Genomic DNA, 15,802 nt, shown 5'->3' with positions numbered 1-15,802 from the left:
CACTGTATGAGGACCACTGTCACCATCAACCATACATGTAACTGTGTACACTATCCAGCCCAATGATGCATGTGCTGTGTGCAAATTATCTGTAACAGAATGGACTCACTGAGAAGGAAGTTAGCACTGATAAACCCTGGTCTCTATGTGTCTAAGACCGTTATGTGTTTGTTAATGTGTATATGACAGTATGTATGTATGTATCGCCCTCCAAAGTGGAGAGCTGTGCCACCCACACTGACACACCTATGTTTACCAACTCCAGGATTGCACTACATTGGGAAAGAGGACATCTACCATGGCAGTACCATTGTCAATGACGTTAAACTGGCAGATTGATTATTTACTGATGTGATGTTTTGCCTATGTATTTTTCATTAACACCCAATAGATCCCCCATTATCATATTGTACAAGGCCTGGTGATGTTCTTTACTTAACAATAAACTCGAGACACACCTCATCGTAAAATCTTTGTGATGTGTGCAATTAAGGCTAAACACATTAGTAGTAATAAGTACCTAGATAGGGGTTTACCCTCAGTGTTGCCAAGTAAGTGTGTGAGTATTTGAAGGGATCTACTTCAGTTTGTAGAAAATACATGTCCCAAGAGGTCATTTGTCTGAGAATGGACTAACAAATGCTAACATTTCAAAGGAATCATCCTGTGGAAATTCATTCCATCAAAAGTAGTAGTAGATGTCTAAATGCTCTCTTCCCCACTGTATAGCTGTACAGCGATACTGGAGTTGGTGTATATAGTTGGGTATGGATGTTGTGGGCACAGCCAACCTCATTGGGGATATTGTTGTGTGTATCCCCCCCGCTTAGTCTGCTCACACTATGTGTGGTTCTACACCACCCCACACCCTCCAAAGTGGAGAGCTGTGCCACCCACACCGACACACCTATGTTTACCAACTCCAGGAATGCACTACATTGGGAAAGAGGACATCTACCATGGCAGTACCATTGCCAATGACGTTAAACTGGCAGACTGATTATTTACTGATGTGATGTTTTGCCTATTTTGTCTTGGTGGAATTACATAGGCCAAAATGAGTTCACCGCAAAATTAAGTACATCCATGTGTACAGTATTCTCTGTGTATTGCATCAACACCAAAGCCTGTGTGTGTGCTACCTAGTACAATTACTATTGTCCACTGTAGAAGAGCTGCTGACATCAGCCACCATGCATTCACCTGTATACACCCCTCAGACCTATCAGCCATGTGGCACATGCAGTAAGTGATATACAGACCTGTTACTTGTGTTCAGCTATACCCAGGATATGACACAGTCAATGTGTCACCACAGTGCCATATCCCTTGTAGGAAACAAAAGCAGACCAACATCTTGCTGAAACATAGACACCTACAACACAAACTGAATACATTATGGAGACCACAATCAGTCATTGTTAATAACATCTATAATGCATCATGGCTGGACAGCTACACATCCTGAAATGTAAACATTAAACTTTCCCACTGAAAACATGTTACACAGCATTACATTGCTAAACCTTAGTACATTCACCCAATGCATCATCACCATATTAGCATGTCCCTGCATCAATGGTATAGATGACAGGGATGTGGAACAGGTATCATCATATGCACAAGGTGTGTTGTGGGTTTGCCGGAGACCTAGGCTGAGCCATTTGGTTGACATCATGTGTGTGTGTTAGGGGTTCTTTATTAATTGGGCTGTGCAGATTTGGTGTGTCTAAGTATGGAAGTGCCCTAGCTGTGATGGTGATATGTGTGTGTGTGTGTGTGTGTGTGTGTGTGTGTGTGTATGTATGCACACAGTTCTGCCATGTGGCTGCCCTATACAGGAGTTTATTGGACAGCTGCAGACCATACATGGCAGGTTGTACAGTTCACCATGTCCAGCCACAGACATGAGAACTGTGGCTGCCAGGGGTTCCACGGGCACTACCAGGTAGAAGCCCAGATATGGTACTCTCCCCTGATGATGACAAATGTCCGCTGGATCCATGTCCCTGTTGGGCCTGGCCAGGACCATGTGCATGTGACCTGCTGTGTTGTGGTGTGAACATCACCCCCCTGCAGTGCTAATGCTGGTGCTGCCACTGCGGGAGTGGCTGTGATTTGTTGCATGTCCACGTAGACCTCCACCTGTTGGTGTTGCTGCCTATGTTCATGTGGCTGTCACCCTACTCCCACCATATGCTCAAACATAGACACTGCATGGTCGAGGAATCCCACCATCTCAGCCAACTCTCTATCCAGGACCTCTGGAAAATAACGGTGGGCACATGCAAGATCATGGATGTTGTCAAGTACAGCAGAATGAGTAGCCCTCTGGAGCCTCAGACTCTGTTTGGTCTAACAATCCATACAGGCCTGTGCCTCCATGATATACCAAAACATGCGTCTGGTGCCACCTGCTGTGGCACTTCTGCCAGGGGCATGATGGCCAGTAGCCCGCCTATGAGCACCCTTGTGCATCTGCCTGTGTGGTACCTTGCCGATCATCTGGCTCTGGCTGCTGCATACAGACACAATTGCCAAAGTCACCACACTGTCCTGTCCCATGCCACCACCCGCCAACTGTCCCTCATCTTTGGCCACTGGTGATGGAGTATGTATAGACATTGTGACTGTGTGCGGGGATGGGGTGGATAAAAATGGGATGTCAACCGATGGCACAGCTTCAGCTCCTGACAATCCTGAATTTGCCTCACCATACCTATCATCAATGTTAGAGTCTGTATGGTAACTAACATAAGTTTGCCTGCAGGAGGGACACACACACACAAACATGCACACACACACACACACACACACACACACACACACACACACACACACACACACACACACACACACTTACAAGTGAGATGGTACAAAGGTATTACACAGACCTCTCATTACCCAACAGTCAACATGCATGACATATGGCACTCAACAGCATGCACTGCAGCTATACTCAATCCTTGTTACCATCATTATACATCTCTGTGATGCATGAGTTGTGTTAGTGGGTGATGCCCCTTCCCCTGGAACACACTGCGCCCATGTACACTGTATTGCTGTGCACCTATTCAGCACCCTGCCATGTACTGTGCACCATACCTAATGAGTGTACACACCATTGCTGAATGTGTATATGTGAGGCAGTTATGTTTGCTCTGTTGCTTACAGCCCCTATGTGTTTGGCTGACACATACCTGGGATGATATGAGGACAGATGTCAATAGTGTATGCCTGACCTCTGATTTGCAGATCTCATCATCAGCAGTGCATGTATGAGCAATAAAATCCAATTACACTGACAACAATCAAAGCTTATTGTGGATATGAGGACTGTACACACCCTTATTGACATGCCAGCCTCTTCCATGATATGCAATGGGGCCACAATACTGCATATGGTAACATTGCACACACCTGATATGTGACATATGACCTGTGCAATCACATGCAGTATCAAACAAATGTGTTAGTTGTGCAGGCGCTGATTGAGATGCATACAATATGTGGGTTGCATAAGTGTGCACACCCTTAACCCAATGGTTTGTGTCAGCACCTGTTATGTGAACTACAGCAGTCACTATTCCTGGAAGGGGAATACTAGCATGGCCCATCTTCACTTGCCATTATTTTGTCACTCCACCCTACAAATGCCCCCAACTCTGCTGGATTGCAAGGTCAGCTAATGTGCACAGCCCTTGGAGGTCACACAGTGCTTTCACTATTGCTTTGGAGTCAGGGTTATGTCTGGCACAATTCATGACATTGACTGTGTTCAGCCAATCCAGCCAATACAGCCAGTCTTAGTGAGCTTTGGATGTATGCTTCAGTTCACTGTTGTGTTTCAGGATGACACCCCTTCCCATCCTCAGCCTTATTCCAGATGCTTGACAGCTATGGGCCCCACATGAGTGTCATTTTGCAGTGTTCCAAATTCAGAATGCCACGTCTATCAGGCACAGCCTAGTTCTTGCTAATGAACAGAAAACCTAAAGGTGTACACTGGCACCAGCAAGGTACAGATGGGGATGGTGGGCCTGAGGTGGAGTGAGGTGTTCCTTGTGCAGCACATGTATTATTATTAACATTGGCTGTAGGTTTCAGCCTTTGTCTCAGTACACCATTACACATTGCAACATATGCCTTTGGGAGACTTGGTGTTATTCATATGCTACCTGTAGAGAGACCTGGATGATGTTTCCTGTGGAACAACTCTTCCATCTGATTACCCTAACCCATAGGTCACACTTATGCAGATTCCAGGTAATTGTCAATACAGGTACTGCACAGGCAGTACTTGCTAATCATTCCTGCAAGTCCCTCAGTGTTGCTGCATGTTTCTGGGCAGCTTCCATGACCAGTTTGCAACACGTGTTGTCATCTGTCTTGGATGGGCATCTGTTTATTTTCTACATTAATGTTGTCCCATACTTCATAGTCACATACATGATTGTCTGCACTATTTGCATGATATATGCAATGGTGAGGTAAGGCTACTTCTTCACTCCTGAGTGCTACATTTTGGATATGGGATCCATTCCATGGTCTGTAAGATGTGTGCAAGCCACGGCTGTCTCTGTTGCAGGTGAGTGGGCAAATGTCATGGACATGCTTCTTGGACAGCAGACCATTACTTGGTGTGACATTGAGGCCCTATACTTGATGGAAGGTGCATATTCAAGAAGAGTGAATGCAGTCAGTACCTCAAAAGCTGCTTCCACAATATGTTATTTGGAGTGTGTGCACACATGTACTTCCAGTGTTTGTTAAGGTATGTATTCCCCATATTTGTTGTCCTAACATAGGATTCCATATTACACATTCATTGCTCATGTTAGGATCACATTACATGTTGTAAAAGGTGTGGAATGTGGTATTGTGATATGCCATTGTGTAGATCTGTAACAGTTACCATTGTAATAGTGGTGTATACACTGTTGTAGCCATTGTATAAGGGTAAGGTTTCAGACATGTCCCTACTATAAGCCAGTTGTCCCACCATTATGTTCATCTCTGTCCACACATCTTGCACTGACAGGTTGTTAGGTATACTATAGGACTCTTACATACCCTTCAGATATGTCACCATGGTGACCACTGTGATGCAGTGCAGTTAACAGCAACACTAGGTGAACATGTACAGCGTGCATTATGGGTAGGTGTGTTAAATATGTGCATGGCAAATACCATGGCTATAGCATGGTCGGTGTTTTGGCAAACCTGAACAAAACAACTCCATACTCACCAGCTGCAAGTTGCTGTCCCAGTTGTGTACCAGAGAGACCTATATAGTTGTGTGAGAGATGTAATGTCAGTAGCCACACCTGTGGCATTGGTACAGGGTGGGAGCAGCATTTCAGTACATCAACAGTACAAACCCACAATACTAGAGATTATGCACATCTGTTCATTACTACACTCCACCAACAGACTATGTTACCTGACATATGTACGAAGATACTTTACAGATGAAGATGGATAAGCCACAGTGGTCTACTAATGTGTAGAGGGACCTTACCTGCATGCTTCTCATCCATTGTGTAGGTAACACCCACCTTCACAATGCTGTCCTCAGTTTCCTGGCTTGGCTGGTGGGCTGGTGCCCCAAGTCTGGCGAGGAGCTCCTCAGCATGTGTCAGTGGGGGCTGGATGGCATGACCCCCACCTGTGGCTAGCTGCTCCCTCCTTACTGCAGCAGCATGCTGATGGGTATGGTGGATGAGATCAGTGCAATGATGTTGCACCTGCTCATAACTGTGGTTATGCAGGCCAACATTGTTTAACCTTTGGATGAGCTCATTCCACAGGGCAGTCCTCTCTTGCAGATCATGGGCCCTGCATCCAAAGAGGGTTCTGTGATGTAGTACTATGAAGTTTATGAGAACATCTTTCTCCTGGGGAGTATACACAGGGAGACGTACACAGGACATGGTAACTAGAAGACATAAACAAGAAAAAAGGTCAGAGGACCTCATACTGCAAGGATATAATAGTTGTTATTTGACATTTCTCTCTCCCCCACCATATCTGCAACAACAATCGGAACATACAAATCAATGGGTATGTTTACACCAAACCTATTGTTGAGACATATATCTTATTGTTCAACAAATACTGAAATGTCTTTCTATTCATGTTCCATGTTGAAACGCTATCATTGGTGGCGTGTTGCTATCAATGTAACCTGCATCCCTTTGTAATGGCCACTGTGGCTCCATATATGCATGTGCTTTGTTTGCTGTGCAATTGTTCCAAAGTTTTGGGTTAATGGGAATATCTAGGCATGCTGTTATAACTAATTCTGGATTGTGTTGACTATTACTAACCCACATATGTTCTAAAACTGCAACACAATAGCTTGTTTGGGAAGGGCATTCCTAGCGGACCCACTTTTCCCATTTCATCTGGCCATGACATCAGGCCCCAACATGTCTGGGACCCACCCCAGGACCTCCTCATCTGCTGGTCCTGCACTACCTTCAGGTGGAACCACCTCAGGATATGGGGCCCGTCCCCTCCCTGGAAGTAGGCACAGACAGGATCCTGTCACCTGAAGTCAGGTCCAGCCTCTTTTGCATAGGGAACTCCAAAGAGAATTGTGAGATCTGCTACACCAGCTTGATTGCCTTGTAGCACAATTAGAGGGTCAGCCTGCCCCTACTGCTTAGACCCCAGCACAGCCACCTTCAGGGCCGTGAACATGCAGTGGTGACTGCCCATGTGTGGGTACCTCAGTCCCACTGTTTCCATATGGGGGCACATGGGCTTCCAGTTTCCAAACACCCCTCCCTGTCCAAGGTGTTTACCCCCCACATGTGTCATATACCGCCCCTGTATGCTGTCTTGTCTGTCTTCTGACCCAACCTACCTCCCCAAATATACCTCCTATCCTTCCCCAACATCCCACTCTCACCTTAACAAAAAAGGTCAATCTGTTCCCGAAAAGAATTTCGCACTATACATAACTGTCCATTTTGCACCCACTTACAACTGCTTAAAAGTGCCTTAATCACTCTGTATCCAACAGCCCCTGTTCTGGCCAGCAAAAAAAAAATATCAGCCCTAATCACTCTTTATCCAGCAGCCCTTGTTCTGGCCAGCAAAAAGAATATCTGCCTTTGCAAGTGTCTAAGCCAGGACCCAGCATACCCACATCATAGACACAGCAATTTACCACTAAGCTGCAAATATGAGTGATGTTTTCTCAAACATATTATGCAGCACAGTCATTCAACAGTAGGGAAAATGTATATATATATATATATATATATATATATATATATATATATATATATATATATATATATATATATATATATATATATATATATATATATATATATATATATATATATATATATATATATATATATATATATATATATATATCTGTAGACATACATGTCTATTTATATATGGAGTGCATTCAGACATCAGATCCACACTCTGAACCTCCTTCCTCCATAGCTGAACTGTTCTGCCTTGCTAAAAAACAGAGCATCACATGTGGACACAACCTAACATTGGAGGGGGGGATATATAGGGACAGAGCGTAGATATGCCTATTACAAACCTATGAAGTTTGTGCATGATACATTTCACATTACCATGACTGTTCTGAAGGTGGTGGGGTCTGAAACTCATGTGTCTATCATGACTTCATTACTTCCACATTCAGCTATTTGCCAGACTAATATAGATGTTTGGAGGAATAGAACACACACTATGATGGCTTAAATCTTGACAGTCTGTGCAGATCTGCACAGTTGACAGGTATGGCCCACTGCCCACAGGGCCAGATGCTATGTCCATAGCTGTTGTTCAGTAGGACATCATTACAGCAAGTCTTGATGGCAGATGTAAATATTTCAACATCTATCCCATTATTGCAGACAAAGTACTACATTCAATGACATAATGACATGTTTCACATACCTGTTTTCTTATTGTGCTCTCTTCTGTGTACCAGTTGGATGTCTTCCTTATTTGTTTTTTTTTTTGTTTGTTTTTTTAGTAGTATTTTTGTTTTTTAGTATTATTTTTGTTTTTGCTTTCTCTCTCTCTCTCTCTCGCTCTCTCTTTCCACTACAGTGATCCAGCTGGTTTGAATGGATGGCAGCATGGCTTTTGTAGGTGATGCTCATGATGTTCCTCACTTGTTAATTGCATTCAGCCAGCTGTGCAGTACTTCCAATAGCCAATGTCATAACAACACACTATTATAAATGACTATATCATGTGGGCATTGTCCCTTTACCTATCCTGTATGGAAGACATCCATCTGGTGTGTGGGCAGCAGTGCTACAGACAGCAGGTAGCAATACTTCTTACAATAGGACTTGCAGACACAGGCACATGTTTGTATAAGGTTCCAGACCTAGGGACAGTGTGCAAGTATTGCTGTTATATGCATTGAATACTTCTAGTTTTACAGCGTTTGTGTGTACATGTTAGTTTTGCATGGAATGCAGTATGTCTGCATAGCTCTCAAATTTGGGCCTATCCACATGATGGCCAGAGGATTGGCTGTTATGTTTTGTCTGTTCCCCACACAGGTCTTGTCCCTGACATATTAGTGGCATTCTCTCCGTTGATTGTTATCAGTACATGGCAACATCCATTTGTGTTTCTAACTTTATATTCCTAAGTAAGCATATGTTGCAAACAATAATGTACCACCAGCAACTTTCGCAGTGTATAACAGCAATATTTCAAATATGGCCCTGTGTTTCAGCCTCTGTCCTCCTCCTATATACCAGGCTTTGTCCAGATGTCATGCAGTAAGAGGTTGTTAGGTAATGGCCTATCATTATTCAATTCTGGCATTCCTGCTATCATTCCAGTGATGTTGTGGACTCCCACACAAATTCTGGGGTAGGATCCAGACATATGAGGGCTACAGCTGGACAAAACATGTGTGACCCTGTACAGTCCGCAGGTCAGTGTATGGAGAACAATGTTATATGCCCTTGTAAGGCTTTTTATGGGGGGAGTATTAAATGTTTTAACATAGGCTGTTACAACATGTGAGGGATATCAGTAATAAGAAACATTAAGGTATATGGCTCTACATTTTCATAAATTTCACCATGGGAACAGTGGTGGGCCAGAGCTTACTGTCTTACACACATTTCTGTTTGTCAGTGTGATAGTGATGTTTTAAGTTAAGCATTATGTAACAGATACATTTACATTGTGACAGCTAATATTTTTCCCCCTAGGGGTTGAGTATAGAATGTAATTGATGGCTGCTGAACTACATCTGTAATTAAGTGTTGACTGATTCTTATCTTCAAGGCATATGTGTTTTTTACTGTTGTACTACTTGAAGGCTTTAGTCTAGAAAGTATATTATGTTTTGCAGATTACTGTATCATATGTTTTGTTTGAGAGTTGCATTAATAAGTTATTATGCATTTCAAACACCTAACTGCTATAAAAAAGGCATAAACAACTGAAAGAGTACACAAAAACATTTCTATGTATGCAAACTTGTGTGTGGTATCCTGTCCTTTGCATTGTATGTGGGTATATGTTTCACGCAATAATTCTCATTTGTAGGAAAGAATCAGACATTGGCCATTTGAGAAGGTTGCAACTGCATGAATAATGGCTGTTTGATATGCTGTGCACCCTCTATATATACTCTTTATATATATCTATCTATCTATCTATATATATATTTATATTTATATATTTATGTGTGCATGCATGTGCATATACATGTACATTGTACATTTCCTATGGTAGACTGACTGTTCTGCATGATATGCTACAGAAATCACCCTGACATCTTATAGTTGAGACGGCTTGCTGTTAACTTGTTGTGGCTACGTTGTTCAGGGTCCTGGGTTCAAGACTTGCAAGTGCTGTTTATTGTGTTGCAAAGCAGATCAGTTCAACTGTGGAGGAAGGGATAATGGCAATAATTACAAGAGTTCCAAATTTTGGGCCCATTCACCCCCATTAACAGTGCCTTTGGTCAGATGTTTTGCAGTGGGAGGTTCAGAGTGTGGATCCATTGTGCGAATGCAACACACACATTTATATATATATATATATATATATATATATATATATATATATATATATATATATATATATATATATATATATATATATATATATATATATATATATATATATATATATGCATATATATATATATATATATATATATATATATAATTATATATATATATATATATATATATATATAATTATATATATATATATATATATATATATATATATATATATATATAAATAATTATATATATATATATATAATTATATATATATATATATATATATATATATATATATATATATATGTATATATATATATATATATATATATATATATATATATATATATATATATATATATATATATATATATATATATATATATATATATATATATATATATATATATATATATATATATGTATATATATGTATATATATATATATATATATATATATATATATATATATATATATATATATATATATATATATATATATATATATATATATATACATACATACATACACCTACATATATAAATACCTTTTCCGCACTGTTAAATGACTGTGCTGCATGATATGTTTTTGAAAACTTCACACTTATGTACAGCTCCAATGGCTTAGTGGTAAATCACTGTGACTACGGTTTGCAGCGTCCCTGGTTAGAGACTTGCAAGGGCTGATTATTTTGCTGCTGGGCAGAACAAGGGCTGTTGGATACAGAGTAGTTAAGGCACTTTTAAGCAGTTGCAAGCAGGTTTGCATGGGTTTGCGTGGCGGTAAGCAGTACTAAATTCCAGTTAAATAAGCTAACAGACCGTTAGCGTGAAAGTGCTTAATCTGTGTAGCCATTGCTTGCCACAGTGTAAACAGGCTTAAACCTGCTTACTACTGCTTAAACGTGCTTACTCCCACTTACTCCCACACTAATTTCTTTAAAAGAAAAGCAAAAATGGGTGATAGTTAAGTGGTGAAAAAGGGGGCATGCAGAGGGAAAGACAATAGGGAAAGTATCTAGAGATGTGCAGGACGGGTGTAGGGAAGGTCCATAGCTGTCCATTTTTTCTAAAGCAACAGCTATGCATATATATTGAATTTGGAGGTAGATTTGGACACTCAAACCCCTGAGAGACCGATGAGGACAATAATGTGTTGTGATGCCAATTAGACCAGATTACATATGTCCAGTGGACATGTGTGCAAAATGGACAGCTATGTATGGGGCAAATTTTTTTTTTTTGGAAACAGATTGCCCTTTTTTTGTTTGTATTTTTTAAGGTGAGAGTGGGATGTTGGGGAAGGATAGTTGGTATATCTGGGAAGATATGTTGGGTAGGAAGACAGACAAGACAGACAAAACAGCATACAGGGGTAGTATATGACACATGTTGGGGGTAATCACTTTGGACGGGGAGGGGTGTTTGGAAATCGGAAGCCCATGAGCCCCCAAATGGAAAGAGTGGGACTGAGGTCCCTACCCATTGGCAGTCACCACTTCACATTCACAGCCCCGAAGATGGCTGTGCTGTGGCTGAGCCAGAGGGGCAGGCTGACCCTCTAAATGCACCACACAGCCCTCAAGCTGGAGTAGCAGATCTCCAAACTCCCTTAAGAGCTCACTACACACCAATCCCTAGACCTGACTTCAGCTGACTTGTTCCTGTATGCGCCTGCTCACAGTGGAGGGGGTGAGCCCCATCCCCTGAGGTGGTTCCACCTGAAGGTGGTGCAAGACCAGTGGACAAGGAGTTCACAGGGTGGGTCCTTGACGTGCTGGGGTCCAGTGCCATGGGCAGATGAGGTGGGAGAGGTGGGTCCGCTGGGACCGGCCTTCCCAAATGTGCTATGGTGCTGCAGTTTTAAAACATATGTGAGTTAGTAATAGTCAACACAATCCAGGATTAGTTATGACTGCATGCATAGATATTCTCATTAACCCAAAACACCAGATTTGGAACAGTTGCATTGCAAACAGGACATATGCATATATGGAACCACAGTGGCCATTACATGGCATGCAGGTTACATTGATAGCAACAGGCCACCAATGATAGTATTTCAACATGGAACATTAATAGAAACACATTTCAATATTTAATGAACAATAGGACATATGTCCCAACATTAAGTTTGGTGTAAATATATCCATTGATTTGTGTATTTAGATTATTGTTGCAGATGTGGTGAGGGGAGAGAGAGATGTCAATTAACAATTTATGTATCCTTGTAGTACTCACAACTTTAATGATCATTGCTCTAATCATTAAGGTACAGGTATTATTACAATACTCTATGGCCTTGTTTTGGGCAGTGGTATGTTTGTACACAGTGTATACTTCAACTGTCTTATAGCTAAATTCTACATCTCTAACCTGGTAGACGTGTTTAGGGAATGTTTGTTAACACTACCTGACTGTTTCTACACATATTCCCCAAATTCTGAATTAATATTATGCACATACCTCTCAATCTGTTAATGCACACACTCTGGACAAAGCTTGACAACATGGGGGTACAAATAGGCACATATTTTGAATATTGCTCTCATAAACATGGAGAGTTGCTAGAGTGACATGATTTGTTTTAATATACATTTTCTGAAGGTTTTGAGGTCTGAAAATCAAATGTTATGTAATTATTTAGTGACTACAATTCTGAGACTGTCCCACTGTTTTACCGGGGGGGGGGGGGGGCAGAGGACCAGGTAGAAAATATGAGCCAATTATCTGGACATTCTGAAAAAATCTGTACAGTTGAGAGGTACGATTATGCATACAGCTTACTACCATTCCCAGGATTCGAACCAATATCTGGTTCTGCTAAAAATACAGCAATTTAAGTTTCATCAGAGTGTGCTATTTGGATGTTATTGTCTATTCCTTTGGTGTTTTCTAAGTCTCTCTTGGTTGTGCAATCTGACCTTGCAATTACAACAGTCTTATACAGACATTCCTAGACATATTTTTTATGTAGCACAGTGTGAGAAACAGTGGTTGACACAACAGTACTATCCTGATATCAGATGTTACTGTATGCTACATGTCAGACCATACTATACCAGAGTAAACACTACCAGTCCAGGATTTAAATATTTATTGGCAGGCACAGTTTTCTTATCTGACAGACCTGTGGAGGAAATGTTTGTTAACACTACCTGACTGTTTCTACACATATTCCCGGATTCTGAGTTAATATTATGCACATACCTCTCAATCTCTTAATGCACACACTCTGGACAAAGCTTGACAACATGGGGGTACAAATAGGGACATATTTTGTATATTGCTCTCATAAACTTGAAAAGTTGCTAGAGTGATAGGATTTGTTTTAATATACATTTTCTGAAGGTTTTGAGGTCTGAAAATCAAATGGTATGTCATTATTTAGTGACTACAATTCTGAGATCATCCCACTGATTTACCAGGGGGACAGATGAGCAAATAGAAAATATGGGCCAATTATCTGGACATTCTAAAAATATCTGTAGAGTTGAGAGGTATGATTATGCATACAGCTTACTACAACTCCAGGATTCAAACCATGGCTGTGTCTGCTACAAATACAACAATTTTTAGTTTCAGCAGAGTATGCTATTTGTATATTGCTGTCTAGCTCTTCAGTGTTTTCTAAGAATCTCTTGGTTGTACAATCTGATCTTGTACTTATAACAGTCTTATACAGACATTCCTAGACATTTTTTTATGTAGCACAATGTGGGTATTCAGAGAATGCAACAATAAATGGCATACAATACCAGAGTAAATACAACCAGTTCAGAATTTAAAGCTTTATTGCCAGGCAGATGCAGTTTTATTTAAATATGATATTTTCTGGTTTATTCAGTACAACCCATACACAGTTTTTATACTGCCAGGTGACTTACTACTACTTTATATTTATTTGGTATGACTGCTACAAGCAGGATTGTTACTCACCAGCCTTGCGACGTAACCTTTGCAGCCTACTAGCATGGGCTTCCTGATTCACAGCCCACTCAGCTGCAGCTGTAAGAGAAATAGAGAAATATTTAGGCATATCTATCCATCATATACACAGGCTGGACATTAGTACACAGTTATTCGTATGAGTACTTACACACTGCTGAGATATCACCCCTCTGCCTTGCTTCTTGGACCCACTCATCAAAGAGCTCCCTCTATCTCCGCTTCAAGTCGGCATAATGGTGCCAGACCTGCTCACCAGTCCGAGGAATACCAGTGGCATTGGTGAGATCACAGGCAAGATGGTCCCAGGCTTCTGCTTTATATTGGGAGCCTTGGTACTGGGCCTGCAGCAGTCTCTCATCATGGTTTTGTACCAGAAGACCTACCATGACCTTGGACTCCTGTATGCCGCAGCACTGTGCACGGAAGCGCATGCCCTCACAAACTCCTGCCATACTGCCTACAATGGGAAGCTGCAACCAGTTATGAGCTGCATTCCTGCCTGTTGGGTTTAAATACTGCCAGTTTCCCACCATTTGCCGTGATTGGATGGTTTTGAATATGCTGAGCTAAGCTACAGGCAAACTTGCTTAGCTAAGGTTGGCAGTGCATAAAGGGAAAGGTTCAGCACTGCTTACCAATGGGCAAATCCACTTATCTAGGCTACTCATTGTTTAGCAGTCATATTTACACAATGCTTACACCTGGTAAGTAGAGCTGTGCAATGCCTAGCATTGCTTATTTTCATTTTATAGACTATCTGCTGTATGGCATTGATTCATCATTCATTATATATTATACATTTGTTTACTGTCCCTGACATGTTCTTTCGTTACATTTATTCATGTGCAACTATACTGTATGGGGCACTTGTGTTTATATGGGGGTTTCACAACTTTATTAAACTGACAACTCACATCTGGACCTAATGCAGTACTCTGGTTAACAAATATATATTATTTAGTAACTGATTATAAAAATAAATGTTTATGTACTGCTTTCACATGTAAAATGCAAATTGGTTATATTGGGGAATCAAATCGGAAATAGCTGCTAGCAAAGCGTATGGTCTAACCACTACAGTATTAAAATACTGCTTATGTTGAATGTCTCCTGCTATTTAACTTCTTGTGCTGTTTAAGCTGGACTAAGCGTAGCTAAGCAATAAACACACCCACGCAGCTATGCTTAAACTTTATCGCATTTATAAAAACAAAATAATTTTTGTTGAGTTATTTTATTTGTACCCTTCAGAATATCCCTGCTAATGCTGAACCTGTTGTTCTATCAACTTTCTGCTTTGTGGGACGATTGTCCCTTTTGGCTTTGTCCACATTCCTTACTCTGGCAGATTGGGAGGTGTGCATTATGTGCTTATGCTACCTGTGTTATTCTAAATACTTTTGGCTTGGTAGAGATGATTGTCCCTTCTGGCTTTAACCACATTTGTTATCCTGATGGGTTGGGGGTGTTACGAGCATTCTCACTCATTTTGAATTGCCAAAAGGCAATTCTGGAGTGCATGGGGTGTATTGTGAGAGCTCTGTTCTCAGACACATCCCCTGTGCTCGTACATGGAACTGTGTCTGTTTTAGAGCATGGCAGCGCACCTTTATAAATATGCATGGCGCACTGCTGTGCTGAACAGGAATGGTCCCTGCCCTGCAGGAATAACTTATTCCTGCATGGCTGCTTGCTGAATCCCAGGGAAAGTTTAATAATCTAAATGCTGTTGTCCCAAACAAGTAAAAAGGGACTTCATCAGAGACAGTGAACACAGTTGCATCATTTCCTTAAATAATCAAAGCAATTAAGACAATTAA

The sequence above is a fragment of the Protopterus annectens genome, chromosome 3.part1 (genome assembly GCF_019279795.1).
Source record: "Protopterus annectens isolate FY-2018-M chromosome 3.part1, PAN1.0, whole genome shotgun sequence".
NCBI lineage: Eukaryota > Metazoa > Chordata > Ceratodontiformes > Protopteridae > Protopterus > Protopterus annectens.
This window is presented reverse-complemented; position numbering follows the sequence as displayed.